The sequence below is a fragment of the Phalacrocorax carbo genome, chromosome 1 (genome assembly GCF_963921805.1).
Source record: "Phalacrocorax carbo chromosome 1, bPhaCar2.1, whole genome shotgun sequence".
In the NCBI taxonomy this organism is placed as follows: Eukaryota; Metazoa; Chordata; class Aves; order Suliformes; family Phalacrocoracidae; genus Phalacrocorax; species Phalacrocorax carbo.
The window spans coordinates 91033542-91046785 of record NC_087513.1 but is presented as its reverse complement, the minus strand read 5'-3'; the positions used below and the strand labels follow the sequence as shown (position 1 = coordinate 91046785).

At 46.4% G+C, this 13244-nt stretch overlaps 1 protein-coding gene across 6 annotated transcripts in view; it reads right to left on the bottom strand.

The window, feature by feature from the left end:
- LSAMP (limbic system associated membrane protein) overlaps positions 1 to 13244 on the bottom strand; it is a 1028083-nt gene that overhangs the window by 36273 nt on the left and 978566 nt on the right. The window lies entirely within an intron of this gene.

The following is a 13244-nucleotide window of genomic DNA, read 5'->3' as shown; positions in this document are numbered from 1 at the left end:
CAGAAAAATACAGATGGTGGCTCTGTTAGGCATTCAGATCTGGGAAGCCTTCTGCTTAATTGCTATGGGGGAACAATCACAACAGGGATTCTGCAAATAAACAACAGTCATAAGCGATTCTAAAGTTATTGCAGAAGCCATGTCAGCAAGATCTGGAATTTAATTTAGTTATGGAAAACTTGGTTTCTGAAAATGTGGAAGGACGCATACAAGCAGTACCAAAGTGTTGCACCTTATAGGCTGTCCAGGCCAAGAAGAAAAATCTCCACCATGTGAGACTGGAGTAAGTTCACTGGTGTGTTGGCTGAGTACCAGGGGAGGTTAGTCAGCCTGTGGCTGATGGGCTGGTTCAGGGCTAGCTGGTTCATGGATCTTCAGATGTGGTGGTGTACTGTCAAAACCATTTTCTCCACTGCAAAACTGTGAAAAATGTCTTTCCGTCTCTCAGAGCAACCACCACCCCGAAGTGCCATCGATCAGATTGAGCTACTGTTAAACATGGCCAAACTGAGAGAAACAAAGTGTAATTTGATCCACGGAGACCAATAATCATCACAAATCCCTGATCTACTGTACATATGAAATGACATATTTAAACCGTGCTGCCTCACTAACACGGTTTTGAAAGCAGTGACTTGAGTGTCAGGGTTACAGCCGGGGGCAGGAATCCAGGGAGGTCTGTGGCCTTGCTTTTAATTCACTGTACGACCTTGGGTGAGTCACTCCCTTGCTCTCCCTCCGTGAACTGCAGTTAATAGCCCCCCTCTCCCATCACCTCCTGGTCAGAGAAGGGCGGTGAGGTTAACCCATGTAAAACACATTAGAATCATTGGATGAAAGGTGCTAGGGAAGCATTAAATACTAGGATTGGTATATCTACCCTATTCCTTCAGAAAGCAAAGTAAGGCTCCTCCTGGAAAGAATCTGAACCATACTGGCAGCAGTGTAAAGGGAGATGCCTCCCTCCTCTGAGAGGGCTGCAAACACTGGTCTGAGGCTTGTGAAGCCACAAGGCCCAGCTGCATGCCTGTGTATGTTTAGAGAAAGTGTCCCCTAACCCTCGAAGGGTGAAAGATTTAAAAAACAAAAGTCATCTCATAAGAGCTCCCATTCTGGTTCCTCAGAGACTGGCCAGGTTTTCCAAAGAAACTCTCTGCCCAGATGACATTTTCTGCTCAATAGGTGCCAAGCACTTCTGAAACCCTGCCCACTTCATGGAAGTGCATAGAGTTGTTTGATGGAGTTCAAATGGTGCCTGTGAGAACAGGGCTGCTGTCCTTGGCTCTGCAGCACTGTGTGAAAGCAGTAAGCACTGTCTCTGGAGCTAAAGTTTCTGTGGAGCCACCTGCAGCGAATCCTACCACACACGCACAGGCTTGCTGCAGCGTCTTGGCCAGGTCAGTGCCAGCTGAGTGCATTTCCCGTCTGCATCAGAGATAGGGACTTCAGCAACTTCAAAATCTGCTCAGAACTCTGTTCCTTACACAATTATTTTTCCCTTTTTTAACTTTTTTTCCCCAGCAATTTTCAGAACTGTTCTAGAGGAAAACTACCCCCTGTCACAGAGACTCAGCATGAAAACACAGTGTACCTATTAAATTCAGGCAAAGACAAGGTTTCCCCTCTCTTTCAGTGGGCTAACCAGCAGTCCCTTTTCCAGCTCTTACCAGATGTTCAGGTGAGCGGAAACCTCATTGCTATGTCTAAAACTTACAACTGCTTTGATGCAGGGTTTTGCATCCCCTAACAGTCTGCTGAAGGGCCTTACTGCATGGCAGCAGCATATTTTACAAGGTAGGGAGGCAAAGTTGGCTTCTGCTGCCCACCCAGTGCTCCAGGACACGGCTCTCAATCCTCTGCTGTGCACTGGGGCTGCCACTCTGGAGAGTCAGTGAAGACGGAGGCAGGGTGGGATTTTCACAACTGCTTTTTATCGCTGTAACTCATGACTATGTTAGGGGATATTAACTCCTCTGTAGGACCAGAGTTAGGTGAGTCATAGTACTGGAAGGGACTTCAGTCACCACCTAGCCCATTCCCCAGCCTCAGGGCAGGACACATGGGTCATGTCAGGGAGGCAGCCATCCTCTGCCCTCCAGCAGCAGAGCCTCTACAGCTGCGCCAGACGATCTGTTCCAATGCTTTGCTGTCCCTACCACTGGAGCACTTTCCCTGTAGTTTGACCTGAGTCTCCCTTGCTGCAATTTAAAGCTATTATTTTTGTCTTAGCTGCTATAGACAAAAAGAACAAATCATTCCCTCCTTCTCTGCAATAGCCTTTTATCAACTTTTAAATCACTTATGTTCCTCCTTCAGTTGTCATCTTTTTTTTTTTTTTTTTTTTTTCTGAATATTGCCGGCTCTGTCAACCTTCCTGTGTAGGTGAGGTTTTTTAGACCCTTGATCATTCTTGTTCTTTCCTTTTAGGCCTCTCTGACAAGTTCACATTTTTCTGGAAGTGCAACGCCCCAAACCAAGCACAGCATTTCAGACGAGGTGTTACCATGGCTGAACGCAGATGAAGGATTGCATTGTAACTTCTGTGCTGTGCTGCCGTCTGTACAGCCAATACATTGTTTGTGGTTTTGCCATAGCATGATTAATTTTGTTTGTGGCTTTGCCATAGCATGATTCATTTTTGGTCAGGAACTGTTTTAATTTCCAGATCTTCTTATCACATACTGCTACCTGCTAATAATGCTCTTTGAAAATCCCACCCCCCAATTTGAGCTGACAACCAACACTCCCCTCCTTTCACAGCAGCACTCCCAGTTGGTAGGTCAGCCAGTTGACTGGAAAGTTAATCAGACATCAGGGAAAGACTCACAAAGAAAAGGTTAAAATGTAATTTGCCTCTGCTTTGCAAATCATTTGCTCTGCAGTTCTGCCTTGTTTATACACAGGGTTCATTCCAAGTGGGACTTGCTTCTTCTGCAATTTGCCCTTGTCACAAGACTGTCACCATAATGAAAAGAAGGTTGAGGGTGACTTAACCAGCTCTAATGGAGTGGCACACTCATTAAGGGTGCTGTTAAGTCTGTCTGTCAGAAAACCACATCAACGGGGCTCCAAAGTATCCTAAAAGGGTACATACTTTCCTAAGGGAAGATGTTTTTCAGCTTTTCTCCTGCATACGTATGTGCACTTAAAGTCTAAACCATGTACCGTGTCCAGCAGGAGAGCTTTCGCAGCTACACACAACACTTCCCAAGAGATGATGAGCTGATGATTTGGCCAGTGGAGCTCTCTGGGAATGAGTGAAAGGGATGACTTCTGTTTTAAAGGGCATGCCAAAGACATCAATAGGCCTATTCAGCTCCTCGTACCCCAGCTCCAGGACACAGATATGAGCATAACACTTCAGGGAAAGTTTCCGTTACAGTCTCATGCTGAAAGAGTGGTAGCACTGTTCCTGTCCCTGCACTGGTGACCTGTTTCAACCCTGGGCATCAACATTTTTCTACAAGAACTCAGCTACTCTCACTTGCAAGACAGACACTTTTGCTTGCAGCCCTGTCCCCTCTAAGAGTACATTAACTATTTCTAACAAAAAGCATTTATATGAAATTGAGGTGTCATAGTACAGATCAGGGAGAGGAAAGATGTATCACAGTGTGTTAGAAAAATGTCAGGTTGTGATATCTTGCACAGAGCTGTAGAGATGTTTTCACTAATTCACCTTGGCAGCCAGATTAGGTGAGTCATATAACTCTAACCTCTAAGGCAAAGAGGGGGCAGGGGAAGACAGAACAGAGCTTTATACACCAAGCAAATTTACAAATGTTTCCGTGAAGGAGCCAGCTTTGGCAGGGAGCTGATGGTTGTCACTATGCAGTTTATCAAAGCGGGGAGGGAGAAGGCTTGGACAATGGTCTTTGGTACCGATAACAATATGAACATATTCTATTAGGTGAAGAGGGGCTGCCAGCCCCTGGCAAGTGAGCCACTCCATTCCCATTAAGAGAAGATGTTTGCCTTGAGCATGTTATCCAGGGACGAAATCCTGACCCTACTGCCAAACCTTCCTTGCTGACATGGGTTGTCCCCTGGCTGCTTTGTCTGGTTCAGTACAACCCCTTCCCAGTGAGGGGCCTTCCAGGTTTCCCTGGGAGGGATGACTCCTTGTGCAGCACAGCTCTTCTCATCCCAAAGCTTTCGTTCCCATGACTCCAGGCAACCTTCTTCCCTGCAGGTTTTTTTGCCTTTCACATGTTCATAGTTAGCTTGGTTTGTTGCTGCAGCCCCATTAAACACCGTCTTGCCAAGCTGTAGCTCCTTAACTCTGTGCCAGTAAATCAGAAAGAGGAGCTTTCTGCTCTGGAGGCTGGAGATAGAGAGTACAAACCTGGGAGGCTTGACAATCAAACCAACAGGGAATGACCCCGAGCAGAGTGAGCCAGGCGCCTTCCGCTGCTTGGAGCTGGCAGAGCCCTTGTTGCAGAGGGATCTGTGGCAGGCAGCTTTGATGCGTGCAGGAGGAAGGCTTTGAAGGCCCTCTTGCCTCAGCCACATTTCCTATACCCTGGCTTCCTAATTGGATCCGGTAAAGTAAATAACGAACCCAAACAGCAAAGCTGCTCAGCAATGGTAGCCTGCTGGCAAGAAGCTCCCCTCTCCCCCCACCGTTTGGGGATAACCTTGTACACCCCATGGGCTCTGCATATTGTCCCCTGTTGACGTGCACACATGCCTGTGCTCTTGTATATATATGAGATACATATAAAAAATGTATATTACATTACATATTTTATATGTAATGCATTTTATATATTTTTTTATATATATATCCCACTGTCTATGCAGAAACGCAGACTTACACCCTCCTCACGTATTTATGGGCCCTTCCCACCTCCACCCAAATGTCCTTTTGCACTGCCACGCATCATCACTCTTTCCTCAAAGGCTAAACTCTTCCTTTCTAAAAATGGCACGCACCCAGACGAAACCCCACTTGTACTGTGTGCAGACAGCTCTTTCAGGTAGTCAAGGGACCAGCAATGATTTCATCTACATGCTCTACCAGAGAGGCCTTTCCCTTCATGCCCTAGTTCCTTATATCTCCAAAGAGAAGCTAGTCTGCAAAGGTGGCAGCCACATTTTGCTCCGTCCTCTACTGTTTGCACCTACAAAACTGGGCTCCTTCTTGTGCAGAAATTACTATAGGTCTCTCTTTTTTTTTTTTTAATACTGTCGTGGTCTTAAACTAAACTGAAGTTTAGACCCACTGGAAGTATCTGATTGCATTTGGTATGAGGAGAAAGAGATCAGATACCCTGCTCCTATGTTTGTTTTCCTTTCAAGCCTCTTTTTAGTTGTGAAGCAGGGAGAGCAGAAGGGGTTATGCATCTTTGTTGGGCCTTCCTCTGCCTAAAACAAGATGCAATGGGATAAAAAAGATTGCAAATCAATAAATGCCATTTGAAGTTTTTTTGTGTGTAGCAACTTCCAATGCTGAACTGCAGTTTTTGTTCTCTCTACACTCTCCATTTATTGTTTAAGGTTTTGCTCACCTAACTTTCCTCCTTCCCTCTGCACCTTACATTCCCTAGGAACAGGCTTCTGAAAGACAAAAATAGCTAAGTGAGCCTTTGACATATATTTTTTTTTTGTTTTACCTCCAGCTGGGATGATTTTTTTTTTAATTCAAAACTTTGAAGTTTTCATTTATCAGTCTCTGTCTCCTCAGCCATCACAGATTCCAGTGAGCTTGGCATTTTTTTTTGTCCCTTAGTTGAAGAGGCTTGTTTTTAGCAAAGAGATCAGTGGAGAGCAGCAGATGGTGGATGAGCAAAGGGAGAGCTAGTGCTACCATGCTACAGTAAGAAAGGAAGGGAGAAAAACTAGTGTGGCATGGAAAGTGGTGAAAATGGGGGAAGCTTGAGAGCGAGCGAAAAATAGAGGGAGAAAAAATAGAGGGGAATGAAGAGACAGACAGTGTCTGGGAGAGAGAAATGTAAACAAGGTGAGATTGTTCAGTGACTGAGAAAAAGAGAAAATGGTAGTCAGCTCTTGACAAAGAGAAACGCACTGAGACAGAGCGCGTGAGAAAGACGGGAGGTGAGGTGGTGGCAAAGAGAGAGATGTACAGCACAGAGAGAGGCACAGACATCCCTTGTGTAAAGGGAGCCACGAAATAACAACTGCCAGAGGGACAGGAACAGAGGGGTCACATGTAGTAAGGCAGTAATTACTCTGTTTAAGCAGTAAGGCACAGCAGGGTATTTATTGTTTAAGCTGGCCTCATGCCTCCCATGCCCTTAGGTCTGTAGCTATTACACATAAACCAAAAAACTAGTGCAGTGCCAGGGAGGGCTCTGGCCTGGCTCTGGCTTCATGAATGAGAATGAGTCAGATCAGGAGGAAACATCCTGGCATGGTTTCCCCTGGCGTTCATGGGACCTGGCTCACCAGTGATCGCATTTTCTCGTTACGTGCAAAGCTGGCTGCCGTGCCTCCTGAGCCAAGGACTGCACCTGAGGAGCTCTCTGTCTGGGGCAGCATGAGGACCTGCAATTTTCATGGGGACTTTCTCCCCAAACCCCACTCATCTAGCATGCAAATAAAACCTTCCAGGTTGAGAGCAGCCTCCCCAGACTGAACACGGCTGCCTCTGGGCTCTCTCTCAAGGGACAGTGCTGACCAAACCTAGCAGGAGAGATCACTTGGGATGCCTTGCCATCGTTGATGTCTCTGCCCAGGAGCTGGAAGACGTGAGTTGACAGCTCAGATGCAGCCTGCATCCCGGCCGCTGGTGCCTCTCAGTGGGGGCCATCTGACTGAAGCAGGCACAGCAAGCCTGCTGCATCTCTGAACTGCCGCTCCCTCTTCACTCATGTTCATAAATGACCACTAAAGGTCATCACACTCTCTCACACACAACCCTGAGTGTGGGCGTGGAGCAGGTGTGCAATATACCACTGCATCCCAAGCAACTGATTAGATTTTCCATTCAAAATCCACATGTGAACACAAGAAAGAAAGGGAACCACCCCCTGAAAAAAATCCAATCCTGCTTCAGGTCAAAGCCTTCTGTTTGACCAGTGGTTTTTCTTCTGCTCTTTGCTAAACCAGAAGAAGGAATTAATGTTTTGCATCAACTTGAGAGATAATTTCAAAAAAAAATATTTCATGTCAAAGAAAATGACTTTTTAAACTTTTTTTTTTCCCCAAATTGCTTACTGAATTTAACCCACATTTGCTAACACTTTTTAAATGAACACAAACAGCATTTCTGGGATAGATTAATTGCTCTTCAACAAACCTTGGCTGTGATGCCAATGTGTAAAGTAAATTATGAACCATGAGGTAAATTAAGTCATCTAATGTCACAGCTACAATATTATACTCCCTAAATGTTGCATGCTGCAATGTGAGTTGTCATGACTATGCTACCAAACATCAAGCCTTAATTCTACTGCCAAGAAAATGACATATAAACATGAACAAACCGGTAGTTGCACTGTTTCTGCATTCCCACATTTCTGCCTGCTGCCCATAGAAGGCATCATCAGCTAGATGAATCATACCAGATCTTTAGAGTGTCTTAATAAGGCAGGAGCTGGTAAGTCCTCAGGGCTGAGGGGGCCATGCTGGAACAGCTAATAAAACAAAGGTTGAAAATAGGAGGTCCAACAAGGAATTGCAGCCCAGACACAGGGGTTATTCAATGTGCACACATCGATGGCAGCACACTAATCTCTCGCTCCCAGCAGTGTGGTCAGCTCTGTGGGGGAGCTGTGCCCTCTTCCTCCACCATCTACAAGAAGAGGATGAACCAGTGGTTGCCCCTGGCAAGAGGAACAGTGGGGGGGTGGGGAAATCAATTGGTGTTTGCTTCCCACTGTGTTAAGCACAGGAAGATAATGCAAGCTGAGAGCTGATGCAGGGGACTGGGTTTTCTTGCACATCATGGAAACCTATGAAAGGCAATTAAAATACAATAGCAAGCAGTCAACCCTTACAGTCTCCGATGACTCTGTCAGCTGGTTTGCTCTCATTTGGCCTCATGTACTCCTCTCCCTGCAAGTTCTCCCATTTTGGACAAAGCACTCATGCTATCATCATTATACAGTTTGAAGACAAGTTCTTCCTTACAGACCCAAGACCAAAGAAAAGATCAATAGCAAGAAGTCCCATTTGGGGCAAGTTCCCCAAGAAGCCTGACTGAACCGTATCATTTCTGTCCTGCCAGTGGAGAGCAGGGATGGACTGCAATGTAGTTCCTAATTTAATTCCACAAACCCTTCTGTAAGCCCCAGACCTTAGGGAAACCTCATGTGATGACGCTCAGTGGTACTGATTGTGCCAGTATGTCAGTCTAGGAACTATAGGGTTGGTCTCTGCTTGGTGGTGTCTTTAAAAATCCTTGTTATGTTCCTTACAAGAGTCTTGTGTCTCCCATAGAGGAAAACATGCTCAATATACTATTGTGCAAGAATCAAGTGCCTTGCTTTTATAGGCACGCATGAAAATGATTCCTTGTTTTTAAATATAATGGGTTTGTTCCCTTTTGTCTTATGTCCTCTCATGCTTGTTGGGATGAGGGGGTAAGAATGAACCCCGAACTTCAACGTAACAAAAATGACAAAAAAATTATTCCCCCACCCCGAGATTCAACTTAGCCCATAGAATTCCATCCTTTCACATTTGAAACCTGGAAGAAGGCTTGAGAAATTACGAATTGACCCAAACTTACTTGAAATTGGAAAGACCATTACCGTAGAAGCTTACACAGTGCTGTGGCTCTTTCTCTGCAAGCTGGAGCCAAACATTTCATGGCCAGATCACACAGCCCCTGAATATCCTGTGCTTTTGCAAGATGGCAATTTCTGTAGCTCATCCCTGTTTTCAGTGAGGCTGCTCTGAACACCAAGCTCACAACTAAAACCTAAAGACCAGGATTTCTGTATCAGCCTGGATCTTGCCACTGATCTTTTACACAGCTATAGTTTTCAACTGAGGAAATGAGGTCAAAGAGCTAAGCCACCCCTCAGCAAGATTTACCCTTTCAAAAACATGTCAGTGTGTTGTGATGCCTGGCACCAATATTTGTATAGGCGGATTAGCTCCTTTAAAAATCGTTTTGTTTGCTTTTCTGTTGACCACTCTCCTTGCTGCAATGTTTCTCAATTAGATCCAGCACAGTGACTGCCTGACACCATCCCCTGTATCTGCTGTTGGTGGAAGGACCAAAGGGGATATTCTCCAGGGAGCACAACATGGGACCAGGAGATGAGGCTAAATGGCTGGATTTAGGATTGAGCTGGCATGAAGCATTGCCAGGTACCAAGGCAAGGATCACAGAGGTTTTGAGCAGGGTGGGGTGTGCTGGGAAGATATTGTCTGGGCTCACATGCTGCAGGGACTTTTGATCAATTGGGCTGGCTCCTGTGATATTATCATCTGATGTATCTGCTGTTGATTCATAGTGATAGTGGTTGAGATAAATGATTGCTTCAGTCCAGGATATTTAATTCCTACGCTGTTAGCCACTCCCTTGCTTTCCAAAGAATAAGGAGTCTCTGTCTCTCAAACTTGCACGGCACTGGCTGTGAAGGAGGAGGAAGGCATTTGCTCAGTGACTAATATTGCAGCTTGTACAGTCCTACAGGGGAGGTAAGCAGAGAGGAAATATAGACCCTGATTTTGAGCTCTTTTAGTTCCCAGCTGCAACTCTTACCATTTCAAGTGCAGCTGTTCATCATCAGTCCTATTGCAGCAAATCATGGCTGTCAGGCAGGGTCCCTCTGCCAGGAATATGGGAAAAAGACGGGGTTCACCAGAAAGGGAGAAGGCAGAAAACAATGAGTAGAAGAAACAGTTTCAAACCAACTCCTTTCTGACTTCTTCCAGGTAACCGCATAAGTTTAGGAGGGGATCTGAAGACAAACCAAAAAGATATTTCATTGCGTTTGTCCCAATTCCCTAATATTCTTTCTTGTCAAGATCCTTACAGAAAATGTCCAACAACTGTAACACTGCTGGCACGAGAAGACCATGGCCAACCATGTCGATCAAAAGTGTCGCACTGGGCTTCACTTCTCTGTATCCACCTGTTACCGTCATGGACAGGAATCCACTTACCTCTCTCTTCCCTGTCCCTCCTCCCTGCCCAAACACACTTGTTCTCCTCTGGAGAGAGAAACGTCTTGCTCTGACATGAGCCCAGAGTTCCTACAGGAGCCAGGGGCAGCCCAAAGACCTGAGAAAGCACGAAAAGCCATCCATTTTTTGCTGAGGACTCATTGGCTCGTTTCCTCAAGGCTCCTGAAGAGGCAGGGGCTTCATTAGAGTGCCTGCACAACTGCACACCGGTGAGAGTTTTACTGTAACTGAAACAGCAGTTGTTCTAATTAAACCAACACAGAGCAGGCCACGTTAATCACTGGCCTGATTTCATCTTCCTTGATGAGAGAGGGGAAGAGGAATCAAAACTGATAAGAGAGAGGGAAGAAGGGGAAATGTGCTGAGTCCATTTGCTTCTGGTTCCTCAATTTAGAGCACTAAGGGATGTCTCTCATCTCTGTAAAGATTAATGTGAGCTTCTGATGGCACGTTTTATTAAATGGTTGTATAATAATTAATGCTTGAAGGCAGGGTTTCCAAAAGCCACTAAATGCTTTAACAGGACAAGACCCAGTGGCTTCCAATGGCATTTGTGCTTGCAAGTCACTCAGGTGCATTGGAAAACTTCACCTCTACTCCCTTATTCAAATCAGTGCCTCATTTACTCCATCAGCGTGACCTTGCCAGGTTATATGGAAGAAACCAGGGGCAGGGGTGAAAACCATGAGCTCTCTAGGGAGACGGTCCATGTTCCTTCAACCCTGGGTAGAGGGAAGGGGTGCCAGCAGCACATGACCTGAGCGAGAAATCCATCAGCTGATGAGCCAGTACCCAGACACCAAGGACACCTGAGGAAATAACAGCATGATAATTCCCATCCTGTCTCTCCCAAAGCCTGCAACAGGGAGGTATATCCGTCCCTGAGATGAGGCATGCCAGCAGGCCAGGTAGAAATGCTGCTGGCAAGCTAGGAGGCCAGTGGGCCAAAGCTTAATAGGAAAACAGCAGTGATTTGTCTCCACCACTATTTATGTTTCAAGCACATGACAGGCTGTCAGTGGAAGTGAGTGCTGCTAAATTTACTGCTTCTCAGATCTCTGCCACAGTTGCATACTTGACAAGTCACTTCATTTGAAGGGCTAGGTGTTGGGCTGGACTTTCCTCCCCCACACTCTCCTTCAGTAAAAGTCTCAAACCAGCTGTCTTTACACTGCAAACTTCCCCTTGGGGGCTATATTATCAGGGTGTGAGTTTAGAGAAGAGGGACGTTCCCAGCATGTTCATTTTTAACCCTGATACATGCCGGTCTTATTCTGGGCCACTTGACTGCAGATGCGTGTCTGACAGGACACACACAAGACTGAACCGAACTAATAATAGCTGGGTTACAGGGCTGGGCATTCGGAGATGGAGAATGTGAGTGTGTGGTGAGCACGGGTGAGTACCAGCTGGGTGCGTGGGCGAGAGCTGCCAAGCATCCTAAGGAGAGCAGTGTGAAAGCTTGTGCGGATGCAAGTGGAAATGGAGGTGGGTGAAAGAGTATGGAGGAATTAGACTGCACATAGGTGCGCATGTGTACAGGCTTTGTAAAAAATACACATGGAAGCACAGGTGTGGGACTGAAAGTACGATGGAGAATTAACATAAGGATATGCACGGGGGAAGGCTGGCAGACAGGGAAAGAGGGGTGAGAGGACAAGTGCAGGGGTGTGCCTGTGGTCCTGCGAGCAGGCAGCAGAGCTGCCTGTTACCTGGCAGCATGTGCTCCTCTGTTTCCTCTCTTTTTCAGAGGACTGCAGTTCATGGTATCATTTGCCTCCACTGTCCCAAGTGTTGCATGGTGCCTGCATCCACACAGCCCCATGCGTGCCTGCGACAAGGCACCTTTTGGCAGGTGGGACAAGAGAAGAGGCCTCATTTCTGTCTGAAAACCTATAATGGCTGGTTTCAAACACTCCTGAAAAGCAGCAGAAGGGGAGTGAGGCTGCTGTTTGATGATGTGGGCCCTAAGAAACTCCAGACCTTCCCTCCCTGAACCTGGGCACACTCCCAGTGCTTGTCAGGCTCTACCCTGTGCCAGAGAAGGGAACCGATCTAGTTCAAAACCAAACCAAAGAAAAGGGGGTGAATGTTCCCCTTTCAAGGTGTGAAGTTCTTCCCTTTCACTCTTAGCTGGGATCAGCACACTGGCCAGGGCTCCTGCAACATAGCTGGCTGGCAAGAGAAAACCAGGCGGCACAGTGACAGTCAGCAAAGTCCTTCCTGCTGTCTCAGCTCTTTTGTCTCATCCTTTCATCTGCTCCTTCTGCTCTTGATCTCTCTTCCTTTCCTATGGCTTTGGCCCAGGCACTGAGGAGGCAAAGCTGAGAGGTGGGAAGCTCCTCTCAGTGCTAGTGCTGCATTCAGGACAAGCTGGTGCCTGGACGTGGGTGGCCACCACTCCCACATATGACATGGTCTTCTGCCCATGCAAAGGAGAAAGGCTGGCGTGCTTTCTCTTAAGGTTTGGGGTTTTTTTTTCTGACTTGTCCTCATTGCACTACAAACACCTTGTTGAAGGGTTCTGGTCTTAGTTGTGTGGAGTGTGCTCCCACCTTTACAAAGCTGTGCTGCTGGGTGGCACCGAATCTTAAATGCTCTGACTCTCCTTTTGGCTGCTATCAAGACACGGTTTTCAGGAATATGATGTTATGAAAGACAGCCAAAGGGGACTGGGCACATCCTCCTGCCCCAGCCACTCCCTTCCTTTCTTCTATATGCAGTGGAGCTCTGCTTTCTCCCACACATACTCTTGATCTCATGCACAAGATCCTTTAATTTTGTTCTCTCATGCGCACTCAGTAAATTATACACGTGCATGCACATAAACACATATCCCTACACACGGTGCCATGCAGAAGTGGGACACATCCTCTTTTTTCCTGTCACAAGGGTGCAGGGCAATTGCGATTCTCCACCAGCCCTTTAGGAATCCACTCTGCTTGCTTTTCCAGTGGTGCAGGCCAGAGGCCTTGTTCTGCAATTGCGCTGCATAGTTTATATGATTAAATGTAGCATCTGCAGCTATATTAGCTGGGCTAATAGTGACAAGTGCTATCAATCCTCATACTTCAGTGAATAAACTGATCACCAGCTGGGGACAGAAATCTCCCCTTGTCTCTCATCACCATAATGTACAA